This window comes from Rhinopithecus roxellana, chromosome 19 (assembly GCF_007565055.1).
Source record: "Rhinopithecus roxellana isolate Shanxi Qingling chromosome 19, ASM756505v1, whole genome shotgun sequence".
NCBI lineage: Eukaryota > Metazoa > Chordata > Mammalia > Primates > Cercopithecidae > Rhinopithecus > Rhinopithecus roxellana.
In genome coordinates this window covers 28631232-28653081 of record NC_044567.1, presented here as the reverse complement: position 1 = coordinate 28653081, position 21850 = coordinate 28631232, and the positions used below count along the sequence as shown (strand labels likewise).

General features: G+C 41.9%; 1 protein-coding gene across 1 annotated transcript in view; it reads left to right on the top strand.

Moving 5' to 3' along the window:
• Positions 1–21850, top strand: part of PCTP (phosphatidylcholine transfer protein) — a 132400-nt gene that overhangs the window by 94676 nt on the left and 15874 nt on the right. Inside the window, exon 7 of the mRNA XM_030923573.1 lies at positions 8843–8943. The gene's annotated coding sequence lies outside the window, so the exon portion shown is untranslated. The remainder of the gene's footprint in view (positions 1–8842; positions 8944–21850) is intronic.

Here is a 21850-nt window from a genome sequence, read left to right as displayed (position 1 = left end):
ACAGAGATAAGTGGACCTGGGTTTCATATTTAGTCTCCTTGGGGAACAAATTTAGCCTTGGAGAATACCAAAGCTTTGGGCCCAGGAATGACCCAGAAGTTCTTTGGGACTAACTCAAAGCCTTACTAAACTCCCTCTTGGAACATCTTGGGATCCATAGCCCCAGATTCCTTGGTACACCCAGAGCATGGTATAGACTTTATAACATTGCCAGTCCTTTTTAATGTTTCAATCTTTTTCTTTCATCTTTATTCTAATAGTACCTTGAAAAAAACAGCATTGAGTATACAAATGAATTTGGGAGCAAGAGAGAGGGATCTGGGAGAAAAAATAAAAGTGAAGTTCAAAATAAACTTGTTTGGGGAACTAAATGGCTCTTATGCTAAGGAGAGTGGGCTCATGCCCACCAGGTGCATAATTTTTTAATCCCCACCAGGTGCATTAAAAAAATTTGTCCAAATTTGTGACCCTTGGTCCAATATGGAGGGTACTCGATACTTGATCTTTTCCTCTATGTCCAGGGCATGTCTGAAGTCTTTTAATTGGAGCTCTGAGAGCCCAGTGAGAAGTTTGTTGTTTGTAGCTTGAGACATGGACTATTCTTTTCCTTTTAAAATTTTGTGAGTCTCTAAGTCAACTTCAAAATAAGGATTGAGAAAAACTCAAGACTGTCGCAGCTTTATGTTGAGTGAATGCTTGCTTGAAACAAAGAAGCAAAAGGAAAACAAAAGTAAAATGGTTTGATCATTCACCAAATTAAGCATTAGATGTTACTGCCATCTAGTGATGATTTAACACCTGGCTGCCAGGGGAAGGTAGAGTCATCTTTTTGCTACACAGGTATCACCTTAGGGCCTATCACAGACTTGCAGCTTTGGGAACAAATGTGACATCTAGGTGAACTTCCAAATTACCAGAGGATGGTACTATGGTGAAAAGGTCCCACAACTGGAGAAAAATGCATGTCTTCGTATGAAATCCTAAGCCTCTTTGCTCATAATAGTTCCTAAAAAAACTTCCTTGCAACAGTGAAAACAAGTTTCTCTTAACTCCATGACTCCAGGATCCTTAATGCATATTTAAACATTCACAGGCAAGTTATATGCCACCTCCCCATTGCATCTGCCTCCAAACCCTGTCTCTACACATCACTTAATAGAGCTCCAATCCCATTCCTCCTCATTGTCACTGCACTCATGGGGTCACTGGAGGTGGGGAAGAGGAAGAAGGAAAGAAGATGAGAAATAGTCTGATAGGGTACTTACCTTGTGTAGATGCTTCACAATCATGGTTGCCCTCACTATCATCCCAGAAAGTGGCATCATTCCTGTATGAAAGATGAGAAAATCAAGAATCAGAGAAGTTAGGTAACTGGCCAGAGATCACACAGTTAAGTGTAAGTAGCAGAGCTGGAATTTGAACCCAGTGTACCTGGTCTCATCATCTGGGGGTTTTTTTTGTGGCTTGGTAAGCACAGTGATTGATGTTGGAGAAGAACATTGAATGTGGAACAGTGGGAAATGTTCTCTGCTCATGAAAGAGCAGAGTTCAAGAATATCCTCACATAGCCTCCTCTGGAGCAGTTACAGAAGCTGGGAAGGTGTAGGAGTACTTGAGTGTAAAGGATTAGCAAGCAGGTTTTAGATGCACAAGCAAATCCATATCTAGAGCAGGGTTGCCAGAAACAGATGGTGACTCTAGGGTGCTAATTTCATCCCCTTCCCTCATCTGAAGAAACTCCATGCTTCATGAGGGTATCCAGCTCCGAAGGATTAAAAAGATAAGCCAAAAAAAAAAAAAAAAGGTGATCTGATCTAAGTCTGGCGCCAGCAGTCCCCTTGGGTGTGTGGAGGAAAGAACACTGACGTGGGTGAAAAGGTTACAGGTTGGGATTTCTGTTGCCTTGGGATTTGGGCTACAGCCATAAAGCTAAAGACATGAGGCAAAGCGTATTCAGTTTTCTTCATTGGCATCAAAGAGCCTTCTCAGATGCCTTTTCAGTTAGATGGCTCATGAAATCTTAGCCAAGTTCAGGCCAATGGAAACGATGTAAGCCCCTCTGGGTTTGGGCTCTGAGACATCCTACATGATCCTTCACATGCTCTTTCTTCTTTCACCTGAGGGCTACATGTGGAGTATTCATAGGGTAATTCTGAGGTGTTAGTAGAAGGAGGAATCCAATTAGGAGCCTTGAAAAATTACTTGGCACAAACATTCTTCTCTCTCCAAGCCCTCATGGGACTGGGTTGTGAACAAGAAAAAAGCCACTAAGATTTTTTGTTGGTTGTTTGTTATAGCATATCATGTAATTTAACCTGATTAATATACAACAACAGATACAAAAGATACCTACTGTGGTACATAGCCAACAACAACAACAACAAAATGACCAGAATTCTTTGTTGCTCCTTGTATCCAGGCTGTTTGCGATTTGACTTTGCACTTTGTCTCACTAAGGAGGCAAAGTCTATTTCCCTGCACCCTGAGTTGGAGCTAACCTGTGACTTCTTTCATGCAAATGGTAGCCATGTGCGACTTGGGAGTCTAGGTCTCCAAACGCTTTGCATACTTCTGTCACTGATTTAGGATCCTGCTCAGCCCCAGTGACAACAAGCCTTGACCTGCTGGATAAGGAGGGACATGAGGTCAAGACATCCCAGCCAACCACCAGCCAATGACATCCTAGTTCAATGTTCGGCCAGCCTCCTGCCACCCACAGCTGATCACAGAAGCATGAGTAAGCTCAGCTGAATTCAGTTAAGCCTGGCCCACAGAAACAAGAATGCCCAGCTGATGGCATGGTGTCTTTTTAACACTTAAGCTACTGGATTTTGGGGCTTCTTGTTACACAGCATTATCTGAAACACCTATGTTTTAAAAAGATCTGCTACTCTTATCTCAGCAGGACTTACTAAGAGGGTAGCAGAACTTGTTTTGCTGTTATCAGCCTACCACAGTCTCTAAAATTGGAACATTCCCCATTAGAGGAGACATCACTGGGATCAGGGGTTAGAGGGTTAGCAGGAGCATCCCGTGTTCCTGATAAGAACTGACTCCATTCCGCCTCTCTGGGAAAAGATTACAGGTGTTTTCTTTTCTCAATGAAAGTCCAGGCTAATTAAGGGAAGTGCTGAGAAAACCACTCATAGAAATTGTTGGGAGTCAGAGAGAGGACCTGCAGGAATTGGGGCTTAGCTTATTCCTCCCTGGCAAGAAGCTTATTAGGATGCAGGTCCTGTAAAACCACTGTTACTCCCATCAAAGTAAGCATGATGGAATAGTTTTTGATAGAGCTGAATTTTATGCTGCTTGCGTTCAAGGGTGTATATTAATAGAGTGCCTGGTACTGCTTCTCACTTGGAAAATTTTGAAGGCAGGAAACTTTCTAGGGGCACTCTGTGGTGGGAAGCAAAGGAACAGAAAATAGGTATGCTAAACTCTTCTGTAACTAATTGGAGAAACAAGGAGGTGTAAGTTTCTTATGTGAGAAAGGAATAGGTAGTCGGACTGGAACATTTTGGCAGAACAGTGTCTGTATTAGCCTCCTAGGGCTGTTGTAACAAAGTACTACAAACTGGGTGGCTTAAAACAACAATAATGTGTTCTCTCACAGTTTCAGGGGCTAGACATCAGCAGGGCTGTGTTCCCACTGAATCCTTTAGCAGAGAACCCTTGCCTGCCTCTTCCAGTTTCTGCCTGCCCAGACATTCCCGGCCTGTGGCAGCATCACTGAAACCTCTGCCTTCATCTTCATATGGCTGTCTTCCCTCTGTTCTGTGCTTTCACATGGCATTCTCTTCTCTTTGTATGTCTATTTCCAAATTTCCTCTTTTTATGACACCAGTCATTGGATTAGGACCCACCCTAATGACCTCATCTTAACTTGATGACATCTAGAAAAACCCTGTTTCCAGGTAAAGTCATTCACACATATGGAGATCAGTGTGTCTTTGTGTGGGGGAGGGTGGGGAGCAATTTAAACCAAAACAGTGCCCAAAAGGGCTGGCTTCTGGGTGAGGGAGCCCAGTAGTAAGAGCTGTAGACAATAGCAGAAGATGGGGGAGGGGGCAAGATGAGAGCGCACAGCAGTGCAGGGCCTTCTGCAAAGTGGGCGTCAATCACGTTAAGGAAACCAATATTTGGACTTCTGCTTCTCAATGGGCATAAAAGTCAAAGGAGTGCCGGATATGGCCCCAGTCAAGAAAAAGAGCTTCTTGCTCCTTTCCCTCAAGTCTTCTTCTCAGTCCCCTACATGTTAAAAATGGAAGAGATGCAGAAGGAGAAAGTGTCCCAGGAACGAAGGAGCAGACCTCTGCAATAATCATCATTGAGGACCAGAGCCATGGGAAAAACTAGCACTGGAGAGAGAAGAGGAGACAGTAGGGCTGAGTTCAAGATGAGATTGATAGTTAAGCCAGACTTTATGAAACCTGAGTGGGTACACAGGTTGAGATTTGCCCAAGATATGCTCAAGAGGTGCAGAAAGGAGCTTCAAAGGCCAATATGTGCCAAAAAAAAAAAAAAAAAAAAAAAAAAAGACATACTTACACTTCACCTAGTGAATCAGTTTGGTAGAAGAGTTATAGGTGTTAAGGTCTAATAAACTGTGTGTGTGTGTGTGCATGTTTTTGTTTTTGTTTTTTTTTAGATGGAGCCTCGGTCTGTCGCCCAGGCTGGAGGGCAATGGTGCGATCTCGGTTCACTGCAACTTCTGCCTCCCCAGTTCAAGCGATTCTCCTGTCACAGCTTTTTGAGTAGCTGGGACTACAGGTGAATTCCACCACACCCGGCTAATTTTTGCATTTTTAGTAGAGATGGGGTTTCAAACTCCTGACCTCAGGCTGGTCTCAAACTCCTGACCTCAGGTGATCCACATGCCTTGGCCTCCCAAAGTGCTGGGATTATAGGCTTGAACCATTGTTCCCTGCCTAAACTGTGTGATCCTGACCAATCTTTTACCACCTCTGAGCCTCAGCTGCCTCATCTATACAGTTTGGATAATAACTTAAATACACACACACACACACACACACACACACACACACACACCTTCTACAAGCTTGTAAAAAAAACTTTCTATGTTTGGGGTGCTGTTGTCAGAATCCACAGATGGTGGCTCGTGTTTCCACGTTTGGTTCTATGGTATCAGACAATGCATTCAGCTTTTCTGAGCTTCAGCTTTCTCATTTATTAAAAAGGGCCATGAGTCATGGGGCTAATGGAAAGATTAAATGAGATGTGAAATTGCTTTTTTATTTTGCAAATTGTTTTATGCTTGTAAAGCATTTCAGGCATGTCTCCTATTGTCTGTGTTTTTATGATACCAAATAGCTGTAGCATGTTGAATTAAATGTAAGAATTTATATTACTTGAATTCTGTTGATGAGAATTTGTAATGAGCAATCAACCTTGTACAATATGAACCCCCTGGAAAGCTTTAAAAATACTAATGTCTGGGTTCCACCCCCAGAGATCTCCACTTAATCAGTCTGAGCTAAAACCTGGGCATCAGGGAGCTATTCCAAGCTCCCAGGAGATTTGACTGTGCTGCGGGATAGGGGGAGGTGGTTTGAAAACCATAGAGTAGAAAGTTCTGCCGCTGTGACTGAATGTCTGACTGCCACATTGTTATCTGTTTTGTTTTTCTGTTTACCTCTGACAATTTTTAACTGCACTGCAATTTTTGTGGATGGACTAGGAGCATGTTGATTTGGGTGTGATTTTCTGGCTAGTCAGCGATTTTTTTCTTTTAGCTTTAGGTTTTGTCAGTTTTGATCAACTACTTTATCATTTTCTGCTTGCTACATGAAAACTGTACCTGTCACCTTAAAAATGAAAATTGGCTGATAAAATTCCAAATTCTGACAGGAAAAATAATATCATTTGTGTGAATCTGAAAGATGGTTTCCTTTCCACCACTGGAACAACTGCTTTTATTTTTTAATAATCTGAGGTATCTTAGGAGGACTGCAATTACACTGTAGAAAAACATGTGACATTAATAAATCAGAATAATTAAGACAGTGCAAAACAAACACATTTGTAAGTGCTGAGCAGGGAAACACAGAGAAAAATTAATCTTTAGTTGAGGGGTTGGGGAGATGGAGGTTGCCATAATGAAATCAGATTTCTGGGAGAAGGCTTAGACATGCCTAGGGGCACATGAACCTGGTGTAAGGCCGGCTGCTGCGAGGCAGCAGTATAATAGTCCTGCAGGAGAAAAATTAGATTTCAGAGGGGTGGCTGAAAACATGAGGCCAAAACTAATACAAAGGCAGATGTGTTCCTAACAGAAAACCCTCTTGCCGGCTTCTCTTCCTGCCAGGTTTGCAGGGCAGGGGCAGCAGGCTTCTTCCCTTTTGCCCAAATAGGAGAAGAGCCCATTCAATCGATATCGGCTGTCCAAAGTGGGCTGAGACTGAGAGGTTTTCTTCTTCTCCTCCCACTTTCCTTCCAAAAGCAGCAAGGGTGAAACACCAGGTTTAAAAAGCGACTCAGTAGCTGACAGTTCCTGTAATACTCACAGTCTCAGCTGCTCTCCTAACTCCAGGGTATAATTATCCTTCTACTTAATTGGAGGTTCAGGAGAGCTTATTAGCTTGCTCTGTCGTTGCATAATTCAGGAGTTCAGTTCAAGCTTCCTTAAAAGTGAAGCAAAGGCACTTTGCAGTGCAAGAAGCAGGGCTGGACAACTGAGGAGGGTCACACCTGGCTCCATGCCCTCCCTGTTCTGCTGCTAATTCACTGGGTAGCATCAGCCAAGTAGCCAACCTCTTTGGGCATCAGCTTCCCTCCTTGCCAATGAGGAGACAGACCTGGGTTAGTATGTGTGAAAGGGTGTTCCCTGAAACACTTGCTTTTCAAGAGGCTTCTTTAGAAATAATGGTTTTGTGTCCTTAAATAACTTCAGAAAATGTTGTGTACCAGGCATGCCTGTGGTGTAGACAATAGATTGTCTCACTCAACATCTGTTCCAACATCAAGTTTACTATCTAAGCCCTGTATTTCCCAAACTCCTTTGCACTAGAGTTCCAGATAGGATTAGGCTACCAGTCAGATGCATTTGGATAAGACATGAATTTGAAACTGGGGTAAGCAGGCAGGGAGACATTTATTTAACTGTCATGGAATGATTCCTGTGGCAGTTTCCGGATCGTAACTGAGTTCCCTTAGCAAGCCAGTACTCTGCTGTGATTCTGAAAATTATTCCTGCAGGCCCAGCATGGAGCTTGCATGCCAGTGTTCCAACAATTTTATAAACTCTCAATTCCTTGTATCAAATCCCTTGCTAATTAAAATAAGAGTGGTTTTATTATCTGCAGCTGAATTTGACTGATGCACAGCCTCTTAGGTATTGACAATACATATAAACCTGTTAAATGTTCTAAAATTTCTGGCAGTAAAGAAACCTATTTTACCTAGCGTGTTTCAAACTTACTGCCTTTAACTATAAACCAGGGGTCTATATCTTATGTTGACTCTTCCTATACCTTTCAGAGAGCAATATACACTTTTGTTTTCTCATTGTCTTAGAAGGGTAAAGAAGAGGCAAAGTCTACAGCCTTTAGAAAGCTGCAAATTCTGATCACCTCTTTGCATCTAGCCTTCTTAATGTAGAATATGCAACTAAGGGGTTGATGAAGAAAGATGTTCATGATACTTCTGCCTTTCATTCCCTTGTAAGGATCATTCTCATAGACATTTTGATTCTCTGGGTCTGAGGAGAGGCCCTAGGGTCTGAGTTATTAACAAATACTCCAGGGGATTCCAGTATAGCTGATGCATGGTTGGTCCTCCGTAAGAACTGCACAAGCCTCAGAACAAAATCATCAGCATTATGCTCACAGTTGTCTTCCTGGAAAAACCCTCCACCACCCATGTAGAACTTCAGCCTGATACCAGGTATCTCAGCAGTCCCTCTTCAGCAGCTGACAGGGACACCTTGGTTACAAAAGGAATATTTTAACTGCTTTTAGTCCAACAGACTTTTTTTTTTTTCAGACGGAGTCTTGCTTTGTCATCCAGGCTGGAGTGCAGTGGTGGGATCCCGGCTCACTGCAAGCTCTGCCTCCCGGGTTCACACCATTTCCTGCCTCAGCCTCCTGAGTAGCTGGGACTACAGGCGTGTGCCACCACGCCCAGCTAATTTTTTGTATTTTTAGTAGAGACGGGGTTTCACCGTGTTAGCCAGGATGGTCTCGATCTCCTGACCTCGTGATCTGCCCGTCTTAGCCTCCCAAAGTGCTGGGATTACAGGCATGAGCCACCGCGCCCGGCCAAACAGACATTTTGCCATCAAAACGGAAACACCTAGCCCGGCGCTGTGGCTCACACCTGTAATCCCGGCACTTTGGGAGGCCGAGGCGGGCAGATCACGAGGTCGGGAGATCGAGACCATCCTGGCTAACACGGTGAAACCCTCTCTCCACTAAAAATACAAAAAATTAGCTGGGCGTGGTGGCGGGCGCCTGTAGTCCCAGTTACTTGTGAGGCTGAGGCAGGAGAATGGCGTGAACCCGGGAGGGCGGAGCTTGCAGTGAGCCGAGATAGCGCCACTGCACTCCAGCCTGGGCGACAGAGCGAGACTCCGTCTCAAACAAACAAACAACAACAACAACAAAATAGAAACACCCAAGCAAGCTTGGGTTTCTCTCCTTTCTGCACACCGCAACAGCTCTGTCACTATGCTGTCGCAGGTATATTTTGAAAGCTCACTCTCAGGTGAGGATATGAGATCCTTGAGGGAAAGCTCTGTGTCTCAATTATCTGTGTTCTTTAGTCCCTAGAATGCTGATTGCACAAAGTAACGTGCTATTATTATTTTTACTATTTTAATATCCAGATACATCCTTCTTCTAAAATGGCTACTGCCTCAGGACGTTTGAAGGGGGAAAAGAAGAGGAGAAATTTCTGCTCCAGGAAGACTTGGAATGACGAACACAGGTAGCAAATTGTTCTTCTCTCCTTTTATCTCTACTCCCAGTTTTTAAAGTCTCTCACCTGCAAACTCATTGGTGGTGTTCTGTCTTTGCTTGCAGTTCTTACAAAGGCAAGAATGCCTGAATACTTGGTTGAAGGAGCATCTATGGCTTCAATCTGAGTGTGTTTTCCAACTTGATGCAATGTATTATGCCCCTAGGCCTTTGAGAGCTGCTGTGTGTAATCCCTAATGCTATGGCTTACACGTATGTCTATCAAATTGTGTCTTGTCTGAGCCTTCTGGGCACAAGGGAATATTCTCTTGATCAATATGTTCGATGAGCTAAAAGAATTTTGCTGGATATCAGATATTGCCTGTGTTCTGCTAGGCCCTGGACATTAGAGTATGATTTACAACATCTCATTTGTTTTGATCAGCACCCCAAGCTAAGTTGAGGGATTTTGGGGCTTTAAATGGTTGCAAAAACTTCAGCACAATTCAGTGTAAATGGTTTAAGAGTTTAAAGAGACCACCCTTCTCTTCTGGGGCAGTTTCCTCTTGGTTCAACTTTTGTCATATGTTCCCTGAAAACACTGCAAAGTACTGCGTGCTTCACACTCACCTCCACTCTGTCCTTCAGAGGGGTGTGGACTGAGGTGGTTAGAGATGGTCTTTGAATGTGTTTGCTTAGGGAATATCACTCAGGGGAGTTTCAGGAGCAATATTTGAGCAACATCATAGATGTGAGGATATTAGAGCCAGGAGTGATCTAAGAGATAAAGTAATTCGATTCTTTTATTTGAGAGATAAGAAACCTGAGACCCAAAGATGTTCCACAGCAAGTACAAACACAGAAGCAAAGTTCTCAGGCTTGGAATCCAGCATCTTTTCTGAATACAAGTAACCTCTAAAATTTATACTTTTGAAGGAACAATCTGCAAGGAAACTTAAAGTGTGCCTTCTACATACTTCCTCGGAATTTCTCTAAAGGCTTTTCAAAAATGAACAACTTATTCACAGTGCTGGTCCAAATAAGGGAAGTATCCTCCCACACAAAGAAAAGTTTTTAAGTGCTCGCATGCACCGCCTGGCACAGTTTCCTTACCCAATGCCAGACTTCAAAATTAGTGGTTTTCAAAGTATGTACCCTAGACCAACAGCATCAAATCACCCTGGGAATTGTTAGAAAGGCAAACGCTTGTGTGCAGATCTACCAGTTCATACATTCAGAGGTGGTCCTAGATCTCTGTATTTTACAAGCCTCCTAGGTGACTCTCATGCATGCTCAAGTTTGAGAACCACTTAATAATTTTGAATTCTCTTTGCACAATGTTATTTAAAAGCAACTGGAATATTCTCATTCCCCCTGCAAGACCTTGCCTCCCGCCTTTTGTTGCCCTTCTTTAGTTTCATATCTTTGGATTAAGACTTCTAGCTCTAGATTATCCTGGACTATAAAACATGTTGAGCCTTCAAATCCTTCGCATATCAGTGTGTACAACCGTATCAGAAACTTCCTTAATAGCAGATTTTGATACAGTATGTTTATAATGTATTTATAACTTATTTATGTCTGAAGGCTGACTTACAAAATGTAGGTGAATTAGAATAATGAAAGAGGCGTATCTCACAGAACACAAGCACAAGGAGAAAGCCCCTGAGTCTCAGGAGCTGACTGAAACTACAGCATAGTAGCCCACAGCACCCCTGGTTGTCGCTTGTATCTACTCTGCTTTTGGAGTCTTGGAGTCAGTTTTGTTCTCTCTCCTTTTAAAATTATTATTTTTTTTAAATTGTAAGTTCTGGGGTACATGTGCAGGATGTGCGGGGTTGTTACATAGGTAGACATGTGCCACAGTGATTTGCTGCACCTATTAACTCATCACCTAGGTATTAAGCCCAGCATGCATTATCTGTTTTTCCTGATGCTCTCCCTCTCTCTGCCCTCTACCCCCAGTAGGCCTCAGTGTGTGCTGTTCCCCTCCCTGTGTCAATACTGGCTTTCTCTGCCTCGTAGTCCATATGAGAAAAAATGGCTACAGCCTGCAACTCCTAAGTGGAAAAGAACTAGCCACCAAGAAAGAGCCCACATGTCTTTCCCAGTCTCAATTCTAAGTTCCTAGAAGGGGATTTTAGCTTAGGTAGGACCAGCTTTTCACCTGAGGTCCATCACTTATGTGTGGGTGTAGGAACGTGCGCTTTGGGACCCCCATGCGTGTCATGGTGTGGATGGAGTATAGGTAGAGTTTTCTGAAAATAGGGGAGGACTGGAAAGTTAACCTGATAGACAGACAGCTTGGATCCTGGATAAGAAAATAATTAGAAAGAGTTCTATTGAATGGTGGAAGAGATGTGAAAAAGAGGAGGGGAGCAGAGGGATGCAAAAGAATAAATTTCCCAGGTGGTCATTCTAAGGGTTTAGGCAAGTCAGTATTTGTAATAGGTTGAGTTGTGTTCCTCAAAAAGATATGTTGAAGTCCAGCCCCAGGTACCTCAGAATATGACCTTATCCGGGAATGGGGTCATTGTAAATGTAATGAGTTAAGATAAGGTCATTCTAGAATAGGGTGAGCCCTAAATCCAATGTGATTATGGCCTTATAAGAAGAGGGAAATTTGGACACAGATGCAGAGACACAGAGGGAAGACAATCATGGGAAGTTGAAGGTGGAGCTTGGAGTGATGCTGCCACAAGCTAAGTAGTCTGGGGCTGCCAGAAACTTGAAGAGGCAAGGAAGGATCCTCCCTTAGATACTTAGGAGGGAACATGACCTAGCAGCACCTCAATTTCAGATTTCCAGCCTCCAGAAGTGTGAAACAATAAATGCCTGCCATCCCAAGCCACCAGTTCATGGGACTTCATTATGGCAGCAAATACAGTATTCTTTAGCCCTTTCATGCATGTTGAACTGCTACCTGTCCCATGCTCCAAGCACCACAAAAGCCTAACCTCCTGCAGTTCCACTTTTCCTAGCTTGGTCCATGACAGCCATTCGCCTTTGGCTTAAAAATCTTCCTTCCTCATTTTCTGATTTCCACTTTGTTTCTGGCTTATTGACTTATTACTTCTTCTGGCCTCATCATTCTTTGCATTTTGATATCCTTTACTATTTGCTATAGCCAGTTTCAAATTATCCCAATTGTAAGGGACAGACACTTAAATATGGAGGATTTATTAGCTTAGAATATAAAATGTAGAGATAGTCTCACTTCAAGAACAGTTGGTAAAAACTCAGACATTGTCACTAGGACAATGTTTCCTTTATCCCATGGGTCTGCTTTCCTTATAACTGTCCCAAACCTCCATCAGGCTCTCTTATTTGGTACCAGGTGGCTACCTGAAGTGCCAGGCTGAGGTCTGACCACAGAGTGACTAGTAGTATGTCTTTCTTTTGATAGTCTCAGTAGGAGTTGGGAGACCACAGACTGCCTATTTACCGGTAATGAAAACTGAGGGAATATACTATTTTAATTGATTCCAACTGGGTCATGTGTCCTGTCCTGGAGATTTGGGCTGAAGTCAGCTAAGTCTGAATCAAGTGTGCCCACAAAACACTTGCTGAATGGGAGATTGATATTGGGAAGGCAAAAATAAGAAGTGTCTAGTGCATCTTCAACCTCAACTTAGATTCTTTATTCTTCTGTGTTGCAATAGGCTAGCACATGCCTATTGTGGTATAACATGACCCAACACTGTAGGTTCACTTATTTTTTTCCCACCCTGCAGGAGAAGTAGGAGAATGAGTGCCTTACGAGTTCAACCAAGGTGTTTACTCATAAAAATTCAATCAAATGACATAATTAATATTTTCCAATTCATAAGAAATGACATAACCTAATGGATAGAATTTCATAAATTACATACTTTTAGTCCTAAAACATTTTCTAAAACCTTTGGCAACTGATACTTGTTGTGTATACTAGAAACTAAAAAAGAATGCTTTAGTCCAGCATTATGTCTTTAATTATTTTTTCACTGAACATACCAAGTGCTCCAAAGACAAGATTGAGTCAGTGGGCTTCTGTCTGACTGTGAGGTGAAGGATGTTCTCTATCCTTGCCTCATCTATCTCTTTGAAGCACTTTCCTTCAGTGGCCACCTAAGGCATATTCTTTGCAGAACTGGGAGACTTCCTGGGTTATCTTCAGCAAAACAGACTGCTACTCTTCACCAAAACAGCATTCTTCTCCTTAAAGTTCTTCCCGGGCCTAGGGCTAAACTATCAAGTATGTTTCTGAATATGTGTTGGCTTCAATTCTATACCTTTGTCCTGCCATTGTTTCTTCCTGGGACACATTGAAGACAAAGTTATAGCTTCATTGTCTTCTCCCATGAAATTGTCGTTGGTCACCTCCATGCTAAGACTGCATCAATAAGAAATAAATACATATCCCTTGTTCTAGTAAGAGTGACTAATAATAAGCCAAAATTATACAAAATGTTCTATACTTCCTGTTGTGATAGGCAGCGAAAAGGAGAGTGCTGGGGGAATGTACATCAAGGGAGTCTAACCTAGTCTATGGTGGAGCGGGGAATAGAGAAGGTGTCCCTGAGACTGTGGTGTTTAAATAGAATCTTGGAGGAGTAACAGTACCAGTCTGGTGAGGTGAAGGTTGTATGGTGATATAGTAGAGTTTGATCATAGATATGGTAGTTATAGGAAGGAGTTTGGCATATCTGAGAAATGAAAGGATGACAACATGGAGGACACAATGAGTAGAAGGAAAGTGAGATGAGCTCACTCAAGGATGGAGGTGCAGCCAGTGATGAGGGAGAGCCTTGTGAGCCACATGAAGAACTTTAGACAATGCTGCAATCAGTGGGTGGTAATAACAAGATTTCTGACAATAGCAACCTAAATGGGTTTGCATTGCTAAAGGCCATTCTGGCTTCCGTGTGCATAATGGATTGGGGAGACACAAGAATGAGTGCACAAGATTCTTAGATTGTATTTGTGTGATGTTGATCATCACCGGGAAACTTCCTTTCTTGAGTACCTATAATGGTACTTGCCTTTAGTAAATGTGCCTCTTAGAAGATTTGGATGCACTTAAAACACAACATGTCTAACACCTATCTCATCATCTTTTTCAATGCCGTTTTACCCCATAAAACTCCCAACCTGGGTCATATGTCTTGGCAAATAGTGCCAATTTTCATTTGGTTTTGTAATCCAGAATCTTATTTCTTCCTTTCTGTTTGTTTCCCTCACCCCCTCTCACTCCAAATCCTTTACCAAAATTGTCTATTTTATCCCCCTTACATCCTCAAATCCATCCTATCTCTCCATGTCTGTAACCATCTTCTGACAGAGCCAGCATCATCTCTCTTGCCCAGGGGATAACTGCCTCTTCATTCACTTCATTGTCCTCACTCTGCTGACTCCCTGCCAGTCTTATCTTCACACCAGAGTGTTCTTTTCAAACTGCAGGCTGCGTGCTGTGGCTCACACCTTTAATCCCAGCACTTCGGGAGGCCATAGCTGGGAGAATCGCTTGAGGCCAGGAGTTTGAGACCAGCCTAGGAAATATAGAAAGACCTAATCTCTACAAAATTAAAATAAAAAAAATAGCAGGGCATAATAGCATGCACCTTTAGTCCCAGCTACTTGGAGGCTGAGACAGGAGGATCTCTTCAGCCCAGGAGATTGAGGCTGCAGTGAGCTATGATTTCACAACTGCACTCCAGATTGGGTGACAGAACAAGACCCTGTCTCAAACAAAAGAGAACAAAAAAAAAAAAAAAAAAAAAGCAAATTTAATCATATTTCCCTCCTGTTTAACATCTTGTAATAACTTTCTTTGCTCGTAAGCTTCAGACAGAATTGCTTAAGACAGCCTGCAAGCCCCATTCGGTGCCTGGTCAATAACCACTCTCAACCACATTCATCTCTGCTCCAGCCACAGTGAAATCTGCCACAGAGGTCATCCCTACTGTCCCCTCTGCCCTATTCTCATCGTTTTATTAACATTATTCCTACATCTCATCTCAGTTAAAGGTTCACTTTCCTCAGGAAGCCTCTTTTAACTTCCTTGACCAGGTCAAATTCTCCTACTATAGCATCTCTTAGCTTCATGTTTGTGCTTGTTGCAGTTGCAATTCGCCATTTGTCTCAGTTAATGTCTCTTTCCTCACCAGATTGTAAGCTCCGTGAGGGAAAACTTAGCACTGGTTTTTGCTCATCATCGTAGCCCAGAATCTCAAAGACCTTCCATGATATTTATTGAATGAAGAGTGACTGAATAAACACATATCAAATGGTGCTTTTATTGAATATCTAATGTGAACCAAGCACTTTATGTACATTATCCTAGACCTCACTACAATCTGGAAGACAACTTGGATTTATTTTTTAATTTTAAAGATAAAGAAAACTGGAGCTCAAAGAAGTGTACTTATTGGAGATTACAGAGTTCATAAATGAGCTATTTAACCTATCCAGTATTAAAAAGCTAGTCTATCTGTTTCTATGGGCTGTGCAGTTTCAACCATAGCATACAGGATACTAAGGCTGGGGGGAAACTGGAAGGCATTTGATCTAATTCTGTCACCTTGCTAAGAGGAAAGCTGAGGCTCATGGTTAACCAAACCAAACCAAACCAAAACATACACATTCACACTGAACATCCATAGGAGAGCACAGATAGAATCTGTATCTCTCTTGACTTTGTTTTTTCGATTATCATATGTCATTTTAATCCTCTAGTAAAGAGTAGCAGCAGTGACTTAACAGATTTTTTTTTCCATCGCTGCTGCTGCTTAACCCCTTTGAGCCTCAATTTCTTTTTGTGTAAAAGGGGAACATCTCAACATTTTGTTGAGATGAGGTATGCAAAGTCCCTGGCTGCAGTGAGCAGTCAGCAATAAGTGCTATTTATTGGGCCAGGATTCCAACTACTTTCATAAAAATAGCAGGAACGTCAAATGGAAAGCCGACTTGATGGTAGGGGAGGTTTCTACCCACCAACTAATTCCACGTTTCTCAACCCTGCACTGAATGTTAAAATCACCTGGGGAACTTCTGAAAAGTTATGATGCCTGGTCCCAACCCCATGGAGCCTGGTTTATATAGGGACAAGATATCTATAGGTTTTTAAAGTTTCTCCAGGGGATTCTAATGACCACCCAGGGTGGAAAAGCATGGAGCTAACTGGGGTGCAGGACCAGTGTCCTTATAGGAAGTCAAAGGTTTGGTGACAAACAACCACTGAAGCACATTTTCAAGGTGAGATCCATTGGAATGTATATTCCTATCCTTAATTTAGTTTAAAGTGATGAATATCTTTTTATTTTTGCAAAGAAAAAAAAAACAACAGATTTTTAAAAATTTTGCACCACCCACCATTGCCAAAAGTGGCCATCCAGTGGTCATAGCTGAACCATTCTTGTAGCAAGGAATTCTGGAAAACTTCAGGGCATAGAGTCTTCTGGGACAGGGTGGGAGTGGAAATGCATGACTGAATGGTAAATAAAACCAATTTTCTTGTTGCTGGCTTTCTGGCTACTTAATGTAAAGCCATAATTATTTCCATAGCAACACACTCATCACATACAACATGAATATGTAGGTTCCCCAGAGGGAAGATGGAATAAACTGTATCTTTGTACACTTCACTTGAAAAAGTAAAATAAAGCTTGTATAATTCCAATCCACAGTTGCAGAAACAGGATTTTACATCCATGTAGATAATTATTCCAAATTCATCTATAACCACCAGAAATGAATGATGGGCTCACTGAGACCACAGAAAAATACCCTATAGAGTAGTGCACATCCATGATTTTGTTTTCCATGGTTTTGGTTGCCCATGGTCAACTACAATCCAAAAATATTAAGGTATTTAAAGAGAGAGTGCAAGAGTGAGAGTGTAAGCACACATTCACATAACCTTTATTGTGGCATATTGTAATAATTGCTCTATTTTATCATTAGTTATTAATGTTGACCTCTTACTGTGCCTAATTTATAAATTAAACTTTATCATAGGTACATATGTATAGAAAAAGAAACAAGAGTACAAGGTTCAGAATTCCAAATCTGAAAATCCGAAATCTGAAATGCTCTAAAATTTGAAACGGTTTGACTGCCAACATGATATTCATTGGAGCATTTTGGATTCTGGATTTTTGGATTTGGGATGCTCAAGCAGTGCAAATATTCCAAAATCCAAAAAAGTCTGAAATCCTAGGCATTTCTGGTCTCAAGAGTTTTGGATAAGGGATACTCAACCTGTATAAATAGGGTTCAATGCTATCTGCAGTTTCAGGCATTCACTGGGGGTCCTTGAAACATATCTCCCATATAGAACAAGATAGGGACTACTGTAATTGATACGTATGTGTATGTGTTTTGTGAAAGACAGAGACAGAAACAGAAAAAGATGAAGAGACATAGAAAGACTTGAAATTATAGTACATGGAGATTTTTAGAGGGAAATCCATGTCATTAGTAGCATCCTTTCAGAATTAAAGCTCTCCAAGTACTCTGATTACTGAAGCACTTGAGACATTGGTACTAGATGGGCTCGCGGCTTGGAGATTACACTACAGGCTGTGGATCATGCAGGGAAAGAAGAAGAGTAGTAATGTGATTGTGGAACTTCCACAGAGGAGAGGTTGTGGGTAGCCATCTGGTGAGAAGGATTTGACAGAGTTGAGTGAGCATGAAGGTGTCTCAGAATATTTTAATTGAAGTCTTACTGTGGCTTTTATGCAGATTATATTTTTACTGAGTTTGAGTTGGAAATGGAGATGCGATAAAACTTTCTTGAGTCACTACTACTTGGTATTGCCACTGAGAAGAGCTCTCCAGTTTTCTCCTTTACCTCTTTAATGCCAAGGTCTATGGTTTCGAAGCTTCTCTAGGATCTATTATTCTGGATCTCAGGTGGATATTCCAAGTGAGGAGGGGTCCATCATACCTTGGGTGAGATCTAAGTAATGAGCACAGAGACTATCCTGGATTTCCTGGAAGAATCTCAATTCCGATCATTCCTCTGTGATTCCACAAGGAATTTTTAGATTGGGTATGCTAATTACTTGTACAGAAATCATTGTGTCTAGAGATATGACATGGTGATTCTCACTCTGGCTGAATCTGTTTTAATGTTCTCTCTCCTTATATCTTTTCCTATACTCCCACATAAACACAAAAGCATCTCCATCTACCTACCTACCTACCTACCTCTTCACCTCTACCTACCTATATAGCCAATTCTCTTTATTGAAATATAGATGTAAGCGTGTGTGTATATAGAAAAAATATAAGTACACCTCCCATATTCAGAAAACTTGTATTGAATATGTATTATGCACAAGGTACTTTCATATACTCTTAAAATACTTCAATGAATAAAAAAAGAAAAAGTCTTTGTCCTTGTGAACTTTGTATTTTTGGGGTTAGGGGGAGCAATAGGCAATAAACAATAACTATAATAAACAAGTTACAATAAGAGATACACAAAAAATTAGCGTGGGGCAAACGGAATGAGGCATGGTGGCAGGTTGCAATTTTAAATAAGGGGGTCAGGAAATTCTACAGTGAAGTTATACTTGAATAGGTACAGGAGTATATTATCCAGGACTGGCTCTTGAACCTCAGAGCAAATGGGAAGTGTTTGGTTTAAGTTATGTGTTTTTTCCATTGCCGTATTTTCACTGAGATGTTGGAAGTCCCAGGAAACTGTATTGTTATATCAGTTCTTCAGTGGGCAGAAATCTGACTGAGAAAAGCCAGAGCCTAAGTTAATCAGAAAGAGACTGCAAAGAGCCAGGCTTTAGTTTAAAAAGTGAAGAACCAGACTGGAGAAATCAAGACCAGATCTTGATGACAGGTTGGCGTCAGCTTGGAGGCGTGAAGAAATTGGACAATTTATGGTCAGCAAGTCAGGTTGCATCATAATTCCTAGTCTGCACAAGAACTCAAGGGAAAGAACAAATAAGTTTTCTGGTTTTATTTTCAGTTTTTTTGCTCTCTGTTTTATGGATTTCAGACTCTTCAAAGATACTCTTTAGTGGCTTTGTTTCCAAATGAAAACCAGAAAAATTATGCTGGAATTTCATAGAGGCAGCAGCAGATAGAAGAGGGCTCCTCCTGTCTGCAACCCTGGGAATTTTGTTTCTGATTGTAAACCAACTAACTGCAACATGAGAAGACACAACTAACTGTAGAAGTTGTGTGCAGTTAGTTGTGTCTAACTAGAGAAGACCAACTAACTGCAAAATGGAAAGCACAGATGGTGTGATGGTGTCCTGCCGAAGCCGAGAAGACACAAATAAAATTGAATTATTTACTGTTTGTAAGAGAGTGTTCTAAACCCAAGGCACCGATTCATAGATGCTATTATGGCCCTGTAAACACATTAAAAATCAAGTACAGATTCTGTTACATGTACCCAGTCCATCTTACAATGGTAAAGTCCAGAAATTGTCAACAGCCTAAAAGAATTCTAACTGCTCGTTGTATTAATGACATGTAATAATATATAATATTTATAATATTTTATACTATAATAATGTTATATTATCTTATTTCTTCTAGTCTTGATCCTGTTTGTTTTCAGGTCTTATCCATGAGGTCATTTAAAATATGTTCTGATTATATTTAAGGATGATTGCACTGCATGAAATCCTTCAGGGGTCTCACATTTCCTTTAGGATAAGATTCAAATGGCTTATGAAGCACTAGGAAGTCGTTTTGATCTGCCCCCCACATCTACCTCTCCAGACTTATCCTGTGCCTCTGTCCCACAGGCATCCTTCCTGCTGCCGGAACAGCTTTATGCAGTTCCACGAATAAACCGTAGTGTTCCATGCAGCAGTGTCTTTGCTCACGATAGTTCCTTTGTCTAGAACATTCTTCCTGCCCTCATCCACCAGACTGGATTTATCTCTTCCTCCGCATAGTTCTTTTAACCTTTCTTTCTCAGTCAGACTGAATTGGGATCTGAGTCCCGTAAGACCTCAGGCAAACCTCTCTCATGGCTCTTACCAGCTTGAAATGTTAACAGTTGCTCTTTTTGTTTCTTATGCCAAAGACAAGGAATTTCTTGAGAGTAAAATTGAAATGATCTCTTACCCCAGCTTCTAGAATAGAATAATAGTGCTTAGTATATATAGTGGCTCAATGTATATGTGTGTATGTGAAATTAAATTGAAGCACTGAAGGTCTCAAATATTGCAATATCCACAAGGTAATGACTCTGGGAACTTTCTGGCAATCATTACACTAATGTCAGTGACAGAGATAGAGCTCAGTAAGTTATAACTATTATTTTAAGAAGCAATTTTCCAGGGTCAGCAGTTTACCATGAGATCCTACTGACTTTCTCCCTAACCCACAGGAGACATATTTGAGAGAGGAAGCGATAAATGGCTTTTCAATTCCATTTACTTCCACAGTTTGTAAACGCTACATCCCCACTGTTTTCATATAAACTCCAACCTGCATAGACATCGTACTATACATGTAATTTATCACCTTGTAACATGGCAGAATAGTTTGTCTTTAATCTAAGATGGACCAGCTAACAACTCTAACTGTGCAAGGCCATTCTGTGTCCAAATTAGAAAGCAGGTGAAATCTGTGCAATGATAGGACACACATCTGGACCTGGCTCTTCTCTCTATGCCTCCATTCCATTTGCCCAGGCTCTGGGTCCCCAGCACTGTGTCCTGTGCAAAGCTGACCTCCATTGCTACACTACTGCTTGTCCAAACCTTCCCGCCTTGAGGCTCTTTTCGGTGCTTCTGATTTGCCAATCTATTGAACTAATTCCTGTTAAGCCAATGCCATAGATTCATAGAAGCTTAGAGTTTTAACCCTTGAGGTCTAATGCAGGACCTTCATTTTACAGAGGAGAAATAGAAGGTCTGGAGAAAGAGAGGTAACCAGCCCAAATTCATAGAGCGGACAGGCAGAATTATTATCTGGGTTCTCCCTGACATTCCAGTATAGTCCCACCGACCTAAACTCTAATCCCTGCTCAGCCATTTACTGATACAGTTACGGAAAACTTGCTGAAACTCTCAAAGTCTTTGTCCTTGTCCTCTGTAAAATCCAGAAAATGGTAACTTCCAACTCACAGGGTTGTTATAAAGGTTAAATAACAATATATAGGCCGGGCACAGTGGCTCAAGCCTATAATCCCAGCACTTTGGGAGGCCGAGGCGGGTGATCACCTCAGGTCAGGAGTTGGAGACCAGCCTGACAAACATGGTGAAACCCTGTCTCTACTAAATACAAAAAATTAGCCGGGCTTGGTGGCGCATACTTTAATCCCAGCTACTTGAGAGGCTGAGGCAGGAGAATCCCTTGAACCCGGGAGGTGGAGGTTGCATTGAACCAAGAATGTGCCATTGCACTCCAGCCTGGGCAACAAGAGCAAAACTCCATGTCAAAAAAAAAAAAAGACGTATATCACGGATTTAGCACAGCTTCTAACGTGCACTAAACACTTAATAAATGCTGAAGAAATTGACCCGTTTCATGCCAGGCTGGGGCCTTGGAGCAGGATCTTAGGGAAGATGCTTTAGAGCAGGGTTCCCTTTTAGCCTTCAGCTCAGCCAGTAGATGTTTATTTTGACCACTTCCAGTAGTGCACTTTGCTCACAGGTCTTTCAAGATAAACGGAACGTCCCTAATAATTAATGTTTTGGTTATGTGCCCACTTGAGAAGAGATGCCACTTCAGCCTCTTCTCTCTCCGTGGTGCAGCCCGGTCCTAGCGTCTCTCCATCCGGGTTCCCCGCGGACTCCCAGGACGCCGTCCACTGCCTCTGCGACTCTGTGGAGGGTTTCCGCGGGATGCTCAAGGGGGCAGTGTGGTCCTGCCGAAGAGGGCCGCCTCGCCTCGAGGAACGCCTTGGCCATTTTCACAGGAAAATGTTTACCCTGGAAATTAAATTATATTTGGGATTTTGGGTTTCCCCT